The sequence below is a fragment of the Geospiza fortis genome, unplaced genomic scaffold (genome assembly GCF_000277835.1).
Source record: "Geospiza fortis unplaced genomic scaffold, GeoFor_1.0 scaffold424, whole genome shotgun sequence".
NCBI lineage: Eukaryota > Metazoa > Chordata > Aves > Passeriformes > Thraupidae > Geospiza > Geospiza fortis.
This window is the reverse complement of record NW_005054354.1, coordinates 1805837-1821579: the sequence shown is the minus strand read 5'-3', so window position 1 is coordinate 1821579 and position 15743 is coordinate 1805837. Positions and strand designations below refer to the sequence as shown.

At 35.9% G+C, this 15743-nt stretch overlaps 1 protein-coding gene across 1 annotated transcript in view; it reads right to left on the bottom strand.

Annotated features, from left to right (window-relative positions):
* Positions 1 to 15743, bottom strand: part of COG5 (component of oligomeric golgi complex 5) — a 173366-nt gene that overhangs the window by 87188 nt on the left and 70435 nt on the right. The window lies entirely within an intron of this gene.

Sequence of the window (15743 nt, the reverse complement as noted above, 5' to 3'; positions counted from 1 at the left end):
TTTTTTGCATTCTCTGGCATTACTGAGAAAGCAAAGCACATGAGCATCATGACTGAGTGTACTTTATTTTTAAAGCGAACTGTAAAATGATTAACCAAAGCTCCTCATGAGAAGGAGTCTTGACTGTGTTGTCAAGACTCTACAACACACCAGTGATTTTATGTTAACTTGTGTGTGAATTAATGCTGAAAACTAAAAGGAACGAAGTTCCATCTTTCTTTAGAGAGACAGATGCCTGCATCTTTTCTGAGACAGAGACCTCTCCAGAGATTTCTCAGATTTTAAACGGAAATACTGTCCAAAAATGACACACATTAAATTCTTAAAATTTACATTTTAAATGTGACTGTTTCAGAGATATTAGCACCTTCATTGGTCTAAAACTAATACTTAACAAATAATTTTTCTTACTGTTGTGACTTTTATAAGAAACATGTTGTAGAAATTGTATACTACCCTGAAACTTCTTTGTTGGACAGCAAGTGTGTGACCTAGTTAGAAAACTGCAAAGTCTAAAGGACTCCATTTTCTCTTCTCTGTATCAGTCACTGTCTTATATGCTTACATGTATATTATTTGCACAACTTGTTTACCTTTTATACTAAATAAGCCCAGTATTTAAATATTTATTCTTGTGACAGTGGGTTTATATTCCTAAAATTTCTTGTGCTCTTTTCTTAAATTCTTCTAAATCCTATTACTGAGACAGAATGAGCACAGTTTAGAGTATTGTGAATTTGGCCATGTTCCAAATTTACATTTTCTACATCCTTTTATTTTGCTTTTTTGAAAAGCAGACTTATTTTCTCCAACATCTTGGGAGGAGAACAAAGGGGATGAGAGGTAACATGAAACTTTTAGATGCACACACTTTGACATCTCATTTAACAGCTGGTCAGAAACTGTCTCCAACTATGTGATTTTTTTTAAAAGGTTTCAGAGTAAATGATGTTAGTCCCATTTAATCATCTCATTTGGCTGTCAAGAGAATCAACTATAGTAGCCCACAAAATGTCTCTTCCTACCTCTTAAATGGATATGTACAGCTATGTACAGAAGTAAAAATCTGGAATGATTAGAATAATAGGCTTTCATAAACACAAGGTTTTCCATAAATGCTTTTTTACAGAAGAATTCTGCCACATATTCACAGCTGATGTGTGCCCCACACTAGAAAAGGTATTTTAGCTTCAGCATTGTCAAAAATGTACTTTTTAAAATCTATCTGATTTACAGGAGCTGTATATACGTAAGTGTTAATTCTGATCTTAAAATAACTATCAGCAGTGGGGGCTGAAGGAGAAAAGGAGATCACTGATTCATTGCAAATTATATTAAGGAGTACTATTGTTTTCCATGAATGACACAGGTTGTAAATGTTTTCATTATCCAAGTTGTAGTACTTTAAGAATACATCTACATTTTGCGATTGCAAGTTCATTAATTACAGTATGCTGCACCAATTATGTCCAGAAAGTACCTTAATTACCAATCTATGTCAGAAAATTCCCAGATATTTCAGTTGAAATGCGAACAATACATGAAGCTTAAAGCTCTCCTATAAAAAAGTCATTAACGCTGGAGGAATTTCGCACAGTCTGAAATTCTGAAATTAGCATCTCATACATTTCTGTTCTTCAAAACTGGACCATCAAACAGCACAGTAATATTTTAAGTCTTACTGCCACAAAGTAATAACTTGTTTACATTTGACTGCACAGCTAAATTACCTTTTGATATGCACAAGGAAATTTTAATATGGTGCTAAATAATAGCCAAGATGGCTTTGTCAGAAACAACTCATGCCAAACCAAAGCAATTTATTTCTGTGACAGAGAAAACGTACCTTTGAATAGGAGATGTAACATGTTTTGATTTGAAGCAAGGCTGACACTATTTTAAGTGACTTTCCTAAGTAAGCCAAGTCAACAGGGTCTAAGGGTCTAACAATGAACATAAAGAAGAGGGTGGGATAACCCAAGTGTGTGACACTAACACTTGTGTCTCTCATTGACTGTCCTAATTCTGGTTCTATTCAACATTCTCATGGGCCTAAAAAAGGCAGAAAAGAGGATAGCAAACCATCATGGTACACAATTTATACAGGTGGACAGGTTTAGAATTCACAAAGCAAGGACAGTGTAGTCTGGACAAACAGAAATCTCATATTAAAGCATATGGAATATGAATTCCACTCACAGTAACCATGAGTTGTCTGTGGCTCCTACATATTTCAAAAAACCCAAAACTCCATACTTAATTGAAAAGATGAATGAAGTTCCTGTATCACAGGTGTGTAATTTTATAATTCCCAGCTCAGAGGAATACAAAAAGGCTCCCTCTCAGCAGTATTGGCTGACTGTGACAATGTGCCTCGTGCTCCAGTCTACACTTTACATCTGATGCTGCTGCATAATTGGATGCTCTGTAAAGTGTAGCACAGACAGCTTGGGTTGGAAGGGCTCTTCAATGATACTAGTTAGTGTGAAAACTCCCTGTGACCTCAAAACAATAATAATGATGATCCTCAGAGACAAAATTCAGTAATATAAAGTTGAAATAATATTCCTAGCACATATGTACAATTACCCATCATGACATGTTTTCACTAATTCTATGTCATAGTCTCTACTGGTATGAACAGCAATTTTTGTCTACAGAAGAGATCAGCTACTTGACATCAAAAAACAATTCTGATCTAATGCACAAGATAAGGATATAACTAGAATAACTAGAATCTTTAATTTAGCCCAACTTCTCCCCTATCCCAAGAAAGCCACAAACACAGAAGTAGAAATGAACACTTAAATTATAAGCAGTATTATTAACTTTGCCAGACCTCCTCTGCATACTCACAGCCAAGGTAAAAACCTTCAGTACATATAAAAGATTCAAAGGGATTGTTGACAGAGATCCTTAACTAAAAGGGCCTTAGGAAAACTACTGCATCGAAGTAATTCCTCATCCATTATTAAAATTCAGCTGTTATACCCCTAGTATTTTCTCTTGTATGAATGACACATAAACTGTGAACTTAACTACCATGAAATATAAATAAGTGTGGTGCGGAAAATAAATTTTTCAGCATGCAAAAATCTCTTATGGAAACTGGAATACATAATAGTATGATGCGTAAAAAACAAAAGTGTTTCAGAACATTTAGCACTTTTACCTGAGGCACACTTTATTTACTAGTATAGGTTTCAAGGAAAAAAAGGGAATGAATCACTTGTTCATAAAAATTGTATACAGATGCAATGGAAAAAGTCTTTACAGGAGAAGCTTAATGTGCAAGAGAAACTATATGTAGGTGCAGTTACTCACCAAGATGTAGGATTAAGTTCACTCTTCCACATACCACTATCAAGGCACAAAGTATGAGGTACTCTCAGTATAGGGAAAAAATATTTCAGTTGTGGATTAAAAAACTAGTCTGAGATCTAGTTAAAGCCAACTGCCTAACATCTTTTTTAAATTATCACTTCCTAGAATTAAGACTGAAAGCTTCTGAACAGAACTAAAAACTATGCTAAAGTTTATCTTCTCTGAAAAGAAAATCCCAAAGATATTCTATAATATTGTAAGATTTTTTAAACTGAATAGAGAATATAAAGTATAAATGTAGACCTCATTTCCATTTTAAAAAAAATATGCATGAGATCGATTTTTCAGATATTTACAGGCCAGGCCATTACTTCAATGATCCTCTTTATTTTTGTCAGCAGTTCTGCTATGTCAAATCTCAGAGCAAAGACTATTTTACTTACAGAGCTATACAATTTAAGATTCAGTACTGTTCAGTCCAATGGAAGTTAACTAATTATCAAATCCCATGCTTTAGAATATAATTTCCAGCTCATAATACTTGTTATTCTTTACACCTTACAGCTCACCATCTGATGAATTTAAGACTGTGTCCAGCACTATACAAGGCAAACTACACCAGCACAAGGTTTCTTAGCTCACTGTAGAACTCTGTGAATTTATTAATTTCACTATTTTATTTTTATAACCTGCACTGAAGCAACAATACTTGCCACAGTGATGCTTTCCCACTGTGCCATATCTGAAAACACTGTCAGAGGGTCTCTATGAAGAATGATATCTTCTATTAAGGAGAAAAATATCCTTGATCGTGAGGCATATTAAATGTAATTCTAATGTGTGGCAGAATGCTGATCCTAAATCAAGGGGAGTAAATTCCCCAAAAGGATAGAAGAATAGGCTGTAGCTGCACAGCAAATCCAAAAGCCTTAAGTCTGTGGAAAGGTTACTTGCATTTATTTGCAGATAACTTTGAAATTCAGATTCCTAGTGAGCATTTAAAAGGGGGATAAAACAAGAGTCAAGTAGAAAGACAACGAAAAGGCTTCATGCATTAACATCTCCTTAGGCAGAAAAAACCACAAACCTGCAGCAAAATGGAACCAGCACTGTCACACCACAAGTTTCTACTGGGTGAAACATATGTGCTTGAGGAATGTGGTTTTCAATACGCAGTACACAAAAACCACAACAGTAATAATAAATACTAACCTAGATCTGAATTTAGGAAAATCCTTCATCTAACATTAATAACAAAGAAGAAAGTGTCTCAGGCTTTTCTCAAATAAGTCAATACTTACATCCCAATAAACACAAGGATAGCAACACTAAGCAGGAATAGCCAGATCTTCTACAATACTGATCGAGTACAAAAGACAACTACATTTTTTGACAAGAAATCAATAGGATTTTAGAACAAATCTCCAGGAAAGAGTAAAACCTGCAGTGCAGGAGAACATATGGCACTCTCCCATCCTCCTTACTGGTAACTCCTACTACAGCACACATTCCTTCCCAAATGCATATGGATTTTAGCTTTGCTCATATACAGTACTGGAGGAGGGAGGGGAGAAGACTGAAAGGAGTTCATCTTCCCTTCCTCCCTGCTCCTGAAGGGGAAGAGTTGCACAAAGCTCCATCTGAGCTCTGGAGAGGGACTGTGTGTCAGCACCCAATAACCCTGTTAAACGTGTGCTCTGTGACCAAGAGCAGCAGGATGAAATACGGACACGCTGCCCCCATCGCCCCTGGCGTGGGCACTCACCGTGCTCTGGTATGAACTAATTCTGCCGAGATTAGACAAAACACTCTCATGACTATTCCTGCTACTATGTTATCTCTATTACCTTAAAATATGGGCTTCTAAAAGTGTATGCCCAGGTGCTTCCCGAGTAGTCCCATTTTCCCAACAGTATTCACTGAGGAGTTCATTACCCCCTCCTCTTTCACAAGATTTAATTCTGGAAAGCCCATTGTGTATGGGGAAAAATTACGGCTCTGAAAAACGAATGAGCTGGACCTGCACATCTGGATTTTTGGCATGAGATGTCTCCTAAGATGACTGTTTTCCTTTCTTCTGCGGTTCAAACATGTTTACCCAGCAGAAATGCTGGGCATGCTTCAAGATGTAAATTACTGATTATTCAAGTAATTTCCCAATCTTTATTGTACTCAAAGAAATACCACGCTTGGTTAAAGTACTTATAAAAGAGTTGCTACCATAATTTTTTAAAGTCTGTTAAAGGAAAACTTGATTAATTTTATGGCATTACAAAACAAAGTCAAGTTAAAAAGATACAGACTTAACTTCATAATTTTAATAAAGTATCACTATCATATAAACTGTTATGAAACCTAGAAAACTGAGCAGCAATACCAATGTCTCCCTTTTTTTGCTGTTTTTGTAACATTAATCTGTATTTTATGCTATTTGCTGCAGCTGTCTTTTTTAAAAAAAAATCAGACTAGCAAACATAAAGCAGTACCCTGTCAAAAGAAAAACAGTAAAGGAAAAAAATGACAGTTTAGATAGCAATGGATTCTCTGGGAAAGGCACTGAAAGAGGTCATGGCACGAAATTATTGTGCAAAATTAGACACAGTTTTAGTTAAAGAAGCTTAGTGACTTTAAGGGCCAAACTATTTTCAGTTAAATGTGTATAACACACATAGTTGTAGTAATATTAAATAATTTACTTAAGCTAATTCTACATTTTCCCAAAGAATTTTAAGTTATAAAAGGCAACAACTCCCAATTCGGTATTAAAATTTCAGCCAAAACCATTTTACTAAACACTTGTATTACCATATGCTTCACATTAATATTACATGAATTATTGAAGACTGATTAAATATACATGTGTCTGTCCAAGAAGGTTTCTCCTCAAAATGCAGTCTCTTACTTTCTTCTGTTTTCAATATTTGCTTAAAGGCAGTGCATTTGAATCTGTGCCTCATGTCAACTAATTATGAATTCCTCACACCACGGTCTACTACCTGCCACTGAGGGAAGGAAAAGCAAGTGTTTCATGCTCCATTTGCTCTTGACAACATCTCACTGGGGCTGTCTGCTTTGCAGACTACTCTGTGGAACATGTGTCCAGCAGAGGTACAATTAGTAGTCAGGAGTGCTAACAGATGATCATCAAGAACTATCACGCCCTTAGCCGAGCTACCCAAAGCCCTGAGCCAACACCTCCTCCAGCACTGCAGGGGACACTAACAGCAAAGGAGATGGCAGTTGCCAGGTCTGCTGGGCTTGCCTGGGCCATGGGCTGATCTGCAGTAGCATTTCAGATACAAATACAGGGCTCTCAGACACAAATATAGGGCTCTCAGAAGCTGGTGGGCTCAGCTGGGTCACATACTGGGAATCAACAAAGGTAATACAGCAAGATATCCAGTGTGAGAGGACTTCTTAATTTGGATGCTTTTGAAGGCATTTTGAAGCCTAGGGAAATGGCAGTGTAATGGCATCCAGCTGAAGGATGGAGGAAGGCAGGACAGCTGTATTGCCCTGACCATGGACACGTGGGCACTGCAGAGGAAGCTGCTGCCATTGCCACCACCCCAGTGGAGACAGGCAATCCAAATCCGGGAAACAATTAGCACTTCATATCTCAGTTCTCTGCTTTAATATGATTTGAAAAAAAAAAATCCAAAGGACAGAAAGAAAATGTTTTCTAACGTCAAACTAATTGAATTTGAAGGTTTTACAAAACAATAGCTGCTAATATATTGTAACTCAGTACCTCCCCATATTACCTCATCACAAAAAGGAAAACCTGTGCATTTTGTTTGATCTACTAATAGACACTTCATAACTTCAATATCTGGTGCATAAAAATCTCTACATTTTTAAGGCCTGAACCTGATCCTGAGTATTGCAGGAGTTGAGAACTGGCTGGAGTGAAATGCAGGTGAGACTGCTGCACAGCTGCACGGCCATGGGACGGCACAGAGCTGGGGAGACAGGCTCCCAGCAAGAGCTGCTAACTGGGAAAGGTGGTGGATGGAAGGCAAGGGGCCCTTCCATGCCCAGTTAGTGAGTTCCCTGTGCTCACCCCCACGCCTGAAAACTTGCTGCTGAACATAAATTAAAGAACTAAAACTTATATTTATTTTACAGTGTTTTCTCTACTTGACCTGAAAATACTTCAACAAATGGATAACTACAGTTGGAGATATTACTGGGTGAGAAAATAGAAGTTTCCAGGGTTTATGAAAAAATGTTATTTTCATACAGGAGAAAAAAACATTTTCATTAAACAAGGCCAGTGTTGTCAAAAAGGGCCAGTGTTGCCTAATCATTAAAGCATAGAAACTTGCAAACTCAGATACTTGTTAACTATTTACTTCTTGTCATTCCGAACTTCTCTGTATTTGCCCACTTATGGAATGAGGTTTGCTAATACTTGCCTAAAACACCTACTACACACATTTGAGGAATTTTCTAAAGGATGTTGCAAAATTACAAACTGAATCATTAATGAAAAAGGATCAAAATTCAAAAAGTAACATGTGACAGAGGGTCTTCCACACATTTACATCAGCAAACAATATTCTAATACTGAACAGGAAAGCCCTAGATCTCATTTTTATTTTAAAATCCTTCTATTTTCAAAATGTTGCTATTGAACTTGCCCATATGTTCCAACAACTACAACTCTCATGAGTCTTCTATATTAATGGTAGTTAAAATAGTCTTGGAATACAGATACTGGAAAAAAGTTACTATTTGAACTATATTAGCACAGTGCAGCTCCATTCTCTCAAAACCCTGTTTCACTGAAAAAATAAAACTATCACAACTCGTAACCTCTTTGCTATTTTGCTGCTTTTTTTTTTTTTTTTACTTTCAGTACCATCCTAATTTCCACATACAAAATGCTTAAGCACCAAGTATCTTAAATGGAGAACATGCTGTACCTTAAATGAGGTACAGAAAATGAAAAGAGCCCAAGTACTGAACAATCAGTCACACACTATCATTTTTACCTGCATGCACAATGCTTCAGGTTGGGGGCACTCAGATTCCGAATGGTTTGTTAACAAGATTTCCATATTTTCCCTCTACATCAATACTGGAGTTACCTACCCATTTATCTCAAAGAGATAAATAAATAAATATTGCTAATGTTTTTACACTCAAAGCATATCTCCTTTGATTTAGCCTGACCTGTTAAATTGAGGTCAAACATCTAATAAAACAGGTACTACTCCAGTTGGCATGTTTCCTTGCCCGTTCTTCAATAATCATTTTATGCTATAGTCACCTAAATAACACACTACATATGCCATTTAAATTTTGCTGACCTTCTCTTTTTGGCTACATCAAGTTTTCTTGTGTTCTACAAATTATTTCAATCAGATAATACACCTAATACAATGTAACATAGTGAGAATAAACAATGGCTGGACATGAAATTTAGAGATGACCAACAAGACATATTTCTTTTTTTTGTAAAACATTCAATGAATGAGCCATTAACAGAAAGGTTCTCTTTTCCTATGGAATTCACATTAATGGTTCTCTTTTCCTATGGAATTGAGAACACCTTCTACACCTGTATAATAAAATACAGAGCTAACACCTGAAGAATTATGCATAGCAACATTTTTACTTCCAATACTATTTTTTGCTATTGTTGTTACTACTGCTCCTAAAACCACTTTAATTTGTATTATGCCAATATTCCACCATCCTTTTTTAATGCATTTTTAGCCCTTACATGCAGAGGTTGCAAGCTGCAAAGTAAAAGTGAACTATACTGAAGTCAGACATTCATTTTAGCTATTCCAAGATTCAAAACATTCTATCATCTGTTCCTATGGAAACTGAAAGGATATTCTAGGTTATATCAGTACCAGCCGATTATGTTGCCGAGAAATCTGTGGTTTATTTTAATCCATAGTTCAGAGGTATAAATTCATGCTTAGTGTTTAGCTTGGTGATTTTGAATTACTGAGGCGTGGTTAACACTTCAGTTCCATTAGATCATACTTTAAGATAAAACAAACTCCTTTTAGACCAGAATAGTAAAGGGAAAATGTTATAAGGTTCCATTAATCCCCGTGGAGTTTACTGTTCAGATGTAGGATATAACTAATATATACTTGGAAGATATTTTTTGGTTGTTAGATGAGCCATACGTTGCTGCATCACATCGTAATAGACTAGTTCAAGGAAAAAATAATTGAGATTTATAGAAAACTCCCTCAGTAGTGCCATGCACCAGATGGCCAGATGAAGGAATCTGATTTAGCAAGTTAACAAGATCATGAAAACCATAACCGTAAGACTAAAGATGAAAAATAAAATTGAATAATGCAACATGAGTATATTTCTACAACAAAGAAACTTAAAGGTTAGGGTAGAGTAAAACTTGTGAAGACATTTAAACACATTAGGTGAAAATTCTCCATATATATACAGAGCTACTCTAAAAGAAAGGATAGAAACAGTGTAAGTAGGATTTTAATTAAACAGACCAAAATGCCATTGTGATCTTTCAAAACAAAAGCCAATACGACAGTTAAACATGTTGGAATAAGTCTTCTCTGTCTACATTAGAATTAGAATAAGCAGTAAAATGGGTGGTTAACATGAATTTAAATAAAAAGCTTTGGATTTCATACTCCATTTTCACTAAACAAAAACCAATGATTTAAAGTCAACTATAGCTACCACCCTCATCTTATGCCAAACGTAGCAAGCAGGTTCAAGTTTTCCTCTTTACAGATAAGACTTCAGCCTTCTTATTCTAGATTCAAATAACTGACTTCAAACTGAATAATGAGAAACGCCTTCTATTTCTATATCATACTGTAGTCAATCACTCCATTACGAAGTAACTGTCTCAGCCTAGTTTCCATCAGGATCTCCTGCAGGGAATTAAGATCGTGGTATAATAAGGAAATATAACAACTACTGCCTAAAGTGTACTATATTGGTTAAACTTTTGACAGTAATGAGGTTAAATTCCAACTACTAGCTTTCAAGATAGAAATAAATGTCAGAATAAAGAGAAAAGAAAAAAAAAAGAAAGAAGCAATGATTACTTTTTTACTTTTTTTACTTTAAAAAGCATACTCTAGTAGCATTTCAACTCTAGCTATTCCAGGCTTTTTATGAGGGCAACCAACAGTATATGGATAAAAAGATGAATGGCTACGAGCCAGATTGGAGGGATTCTTTTCTCTTTTTTTTTCCTTCTACTTTATTTGCTATTCTAATGATAATTTTCTAATTATGCACACTTATGCAGTTATGCACATCTACACAACAGCAGTCAATCCCACTGACATGCTGAAGTGCATAAGGGCTTGGATTATTTAAAAGGGATGACAAAATATGATAGCTAATACGTAAAAGCAGCAAAGTGTAGGAAAAAACATCTGGAAACTAAAAATTGTGCTTTTGAGTAGCACAGTACCTCAGTGTGGGTAATCTAACAGATTCTAAGCTAAATGAACTAAAGCTGAACATTGAAGAGGCCCCTACACAACCACAGGGCACACGAAATGACATCCTGCTACAACATTAGACTTTGTTCTACAGTCAAGCACATCTTCACAGAGCTGACAACTTTAGAAAAGCATATTCATGCACTTGCACAGTCCATTTCACAATGAAGCATGCATCTGAAGATGACACTAAACCAGCAAAAAACAGCAGGCATACTTTGATTTAAATCAAAGTGTTTAAATATCATGAACTAATCTAGAAAAGAGGACGTTTCAGTGCAACACATACTTTTGCTAAAGTAGGCAAGACTGAAAGAAACTGAAAAACTCAAAATCACAGGACCCTGCCCAGACAGTCGTGCCCCAAGAGCCATCCACACTTTTGGCAGTAATAATTAGAAGCAATTAGAAAACACAACACTATTATATTTTTCCACGTTTCATCAAAAAAGTGAAAAATTGAGCCCAATACCAACCATTCTTAATATCTGAATATTTCAAACACCTTGAAGTGCATTTGCACGACTGGAAAATGCTGCCACAGGATAGTAAGCACATACATTGCTTAAGATCCTTGACATTAGATTGAACACTGACCTATGACCAATTTAAGAACAATTTCACCAATCTTGCCATAACCCTGCAAGCTGTGGTAGATAAACACTCAGCTCAGAGGACCCTGAAATGAAATAAATTATGCAATTTCTTGATGATTGTGTCTAAGTGATGATAACTGGTCAATTATGTACATACTTTCCCTCCAACACCTTAGGGAATAAGAAACAAGACCTATTAGAGATCCTTGACGAGAGATTAAATGCTGGTCTATGAGAGATCTCAGATTAATTTCACCAATTTTGCTATAACACTGCAAGATGTACTACAAAGCACCTAGCTTAGGGACTGAACTGAGATAAATTGAGCAACTCCTGGATAATCACCTCCAGACAACTGGTTAATTATGCAGGCACTTCATCCTCCCATCACTTTTCTCAGGCACTAAACAGTATTAGTCAAGAACACTTAGGCATATACATCTAGTTAGTAACTTTTTAATGTAAAAAAAAAGCTGCACTTGTTCCAGAGACAACAACTGAGAGGAAAGGTTCAGTATGAAGAAGAATTCAAAACAGAATAATTCACAAAACAAATTCTTCTCAATGAATTACTATATGAAAACTCAAAATGCCCCCAGATATGCCCAAAATAACAACAGTACAATGATGCTACAAATATGCAAAGTATAATGTGAATAACTAAGAAATTTTTGTTCAGACCGTACTGTTTACCTATTTATCCTGTGTATAAAATTTGGCATTTGAACAAGCGTCAGAAGTAGAGTTTAGCATTTATTTCTCTACGTTATTTTCCCCTCTTCTTTATTCTGCAAGTTTATAATTAGCAAAGCTCTTCATTCTGGAGAAAAATAAATCTGGATATTTTTTAAAGAACAGCACACCCAGTTTAACAAAGGATACTTATTAGGCTTACACCTATGTCTTATATACAGGAAACTGAACAATAAAACATCGCATAATTTCTCTATACTAAAAAAAATTTTAAAAACCCCACCAACCAACCAAAAAACCACCAAAACCAAACTAGTCACACATCTACAGATTCCTCCAGGAGACAAGGAAGAAAAATTTTTATTCTGTGGTCAAACATACAGAATGTTCCTGTAACACACAGAAGGACAAACTGTTTAAAGTGCAAACCCAGGGAAATCTGAATTCTGCTCTCATTTCTACACCACATCCTGCTATATTTTAATCAATCTTTAATGATACCATTGATACCTCACAGCCTATATCCTAATTATTACAATTGGTATCAGTAAAGTCACAAGCAAGAACACAGGTCCTTAATGTATTTCACACATGCAAAAATCCATCCTTCTTACACCCACAGCTGCTGCTTAAAGCACTGGACCTAGCTCAGAACTAAGGCTACCTTTTAAGAGGATGGAGGAGATGGAAATGCAGCTCTTTTCTGCACACACATGGTCTGGTTCCTAAAGCTACCAATTATGCAGGCACTTCATTGTCATTACCAGGTGGAGCTAAGTTTGCTTATCCCTGTAAGTCCTACACCTAGCATGGCAATATACAGCAGGAAGGGTTTGAAGCATGAGCTAAGTTGCAGAGAAAGTTTTCTCATTTTTAAGTACAGCAGACACAAAACTGTGTCTGGAAAAACTGCTCTACCTGGAATTGAGCTATGGTAATCTTAACAAATTTCTCTTTTCCCCAGTAATTTCTTACTATTCAGATTTACTTTACACAATATTGCTGTTGAAAACAGGGGTGAAGTGGTGCCAAGAGCAAATCTAGATTCTTCAGCCTAGGGTTCAATGGGAGCAAAAGAAATTATGGGGATGTTTCAGGTGGTTGAAAGATGCAGATATATGTCTTTTTAAAAATTTTCTCTTTTTTAAAATTTTAAAGCAGAAAACATTTCTGGCCCTTCTGTTAGAAGGGTGGCTTTTAATCAACTTCTTGATGCCTATCTGCTAAAGCTGTCTTTCCTGCTTCCTATGCTATCTGCCATTAGCTGCTTACAGTATGAAGAAAAGCTAGCAAGGAGTTTAGGACTAGAAATAAAGATGGGGTTACAACCCATTTTCTTTAAAGTGTTCTATGGGTCATGAAAGACTGTCTATCTGTGCTATGTACACTAGGAGTGCCTAACAAAGCACACAGAACAATAGAAACCTGCCTGCAGCCACTGGTACCTGTGTGCTCAGGTTTGCTATTATTTGTTTTGCTTTTGTCAACAATAGCAAAGAGAGCTTTCTCCTTCTAAAAGGATTAGGAAGGCAAGTGTGGTTTGCAGCTCTATGAGAGCCTGTTTAGATACACTGACAGAAACTTCTAGCCTACACCCAGATAGCAGCTTCAAGATTCCACCAGGAACAGGAGTGGAGGGCTTCACTTCTAAAGTAGTCAATGGCTAATGCCACATTTCCAAAGGGGGAAGAGGTTTCATTTTTTCTGAGAAATACACAAACACCATGGTGGTGGACATGCCATAAAAACATGCATTAAAATGAACAGAAAAAGACAATGTATTACTTAGGTATAAGTATCTGCTTTCATGTGCTCCTGCTGGATATTATTTGGGGGAATCTGTGCACAGCTCACTACCATGTGACTTATAGATCATTAAATAAAGAATAAAAAGAACAAAAAAGGTCTCTACCCAAATCAAAGGGGATATATAAAAATGTTAAATGGAGCAGTTTAGACTTTTTAGTTCTGTTCTTTTTGTCAGAGTAACTTTGAGCAGTATCTCTGAAAAAAACGCTGAATTCTAGAGAGAACATTCACCAAATTCTAATGACTTTTGCTTAAAAACAAATACTTCCACTCCTGGTTTTTAAAATTTATTTCCACTTCCTACTTCTCTTTTAGGTGGACACTGAAATACTCTAAAATGGAGACATAAGGGTAATTTTTCTCTTAAGGCATTGCTGCATTGAAAAAGTGCTACATGAAATGTAGAAGTACAGCTCGCTCTTATGTAGGTAATTGATCTCATATTATTTACACAGCAGATGAAAACTAAAACTGCATTTGCAAATATGAATATCAAAAACCTGAAGAAACACCTAGAAAAATAGAGATGCACTATTCTCAAAGGTACAGACAGCCACCAGAATACATACTGGCAGGAAGACATTTCATCTGAGGAATTCTTTAGTACCTAATACAGGAGAAAAGATGAAGGTCCCATGTCCTCGTTAAGGAAGTTTCAGGGGTTGGAAGGTATAGATGTAAATCAGCTTATCAGTGAAACACAAACAACAGGAATCAAAGACATGCTATTCACTAGTCATATTTCAAATTCCAGATTTCTTGGGCAATGCCTGCGTATGTATTTTCTAAAGCAAACTATTGTTCTCAACATTAAAGTCACAAATCATATCCAACAACAAACCTGTGATGCATAACCCAACACCTCCTCATGAAAACATCCCCATTTCTGATATGACTAAGCACTAATAATTTTCTTCCAAACACTCCTCCATTTGTTAGAAACAGGCCCCTGGCTAAAGCACAACAGGCATATACTTTAATAATCTCTTGATTACCTGGAGACAGCCTGGAACACCTAATAAATCTGTCTATTTTTCAGGTGGAGTGGGATTGATTTCCCCAGGGTTTCTTTGTCAGTTCCATTTTAGTACTTAATATGAAGAGAAAATTATCAGAGAAGGTCAAATCTGACATGAAAAACTAGAAGGAGTTCACACTGATGAAGACTTTTGCTACATTTAAAATAAATGTCCACTTGCTTTTTCTTAGGCCCTGTCTTCTGTCAATCTTTATTTAATAACCTATATGCTTCATAGCCTGCAAAAAGTGCAATCACAGCTTGGCAACATGCTCAAATAGCCAGAAGTTTCAACACTGGAATAGTAATCAAGTGAAAAATGGGGTGGTTTTTTCCTGCCACTTTGTTATCAGCGAATAGTCAAAGGTATTTACCACAACCATGACTTCCTACTGCAGAAAATTAGTTGAAATGACAGATCTAAGTAAAAGTTAGAGACATACCAAAATTTTTGATCCTCAATTGTTTAATCAAGCCAATTTATTCAGTAGGTTTTCTATTCTGTATACATTCTATTTTCATGTCAATCTACAACAGTATAAACAAATGCTATCTTGACTTAGAAGTTTAACACTTGGTAAGAAACAGGATAAAAATGCCTTATTCAAAGCCTCTTTGTTCTCTAATTTAGGATCCAAATTTGATAGAAACTTGTACCAGATTTCTCCTCTCACTCTGGCAATAAGGATTTAAAATATTTTTGGTTTTGAAGAATATAAAGAAGTATGGACAAAGGAACATTAAATTTTACAAAGGCAAGAAAATAGCACTAAAGATACTGCAAATAGTTAATAGATGGAGCCAGGTTATTAAGATGTCAATAATTACATTTAATAT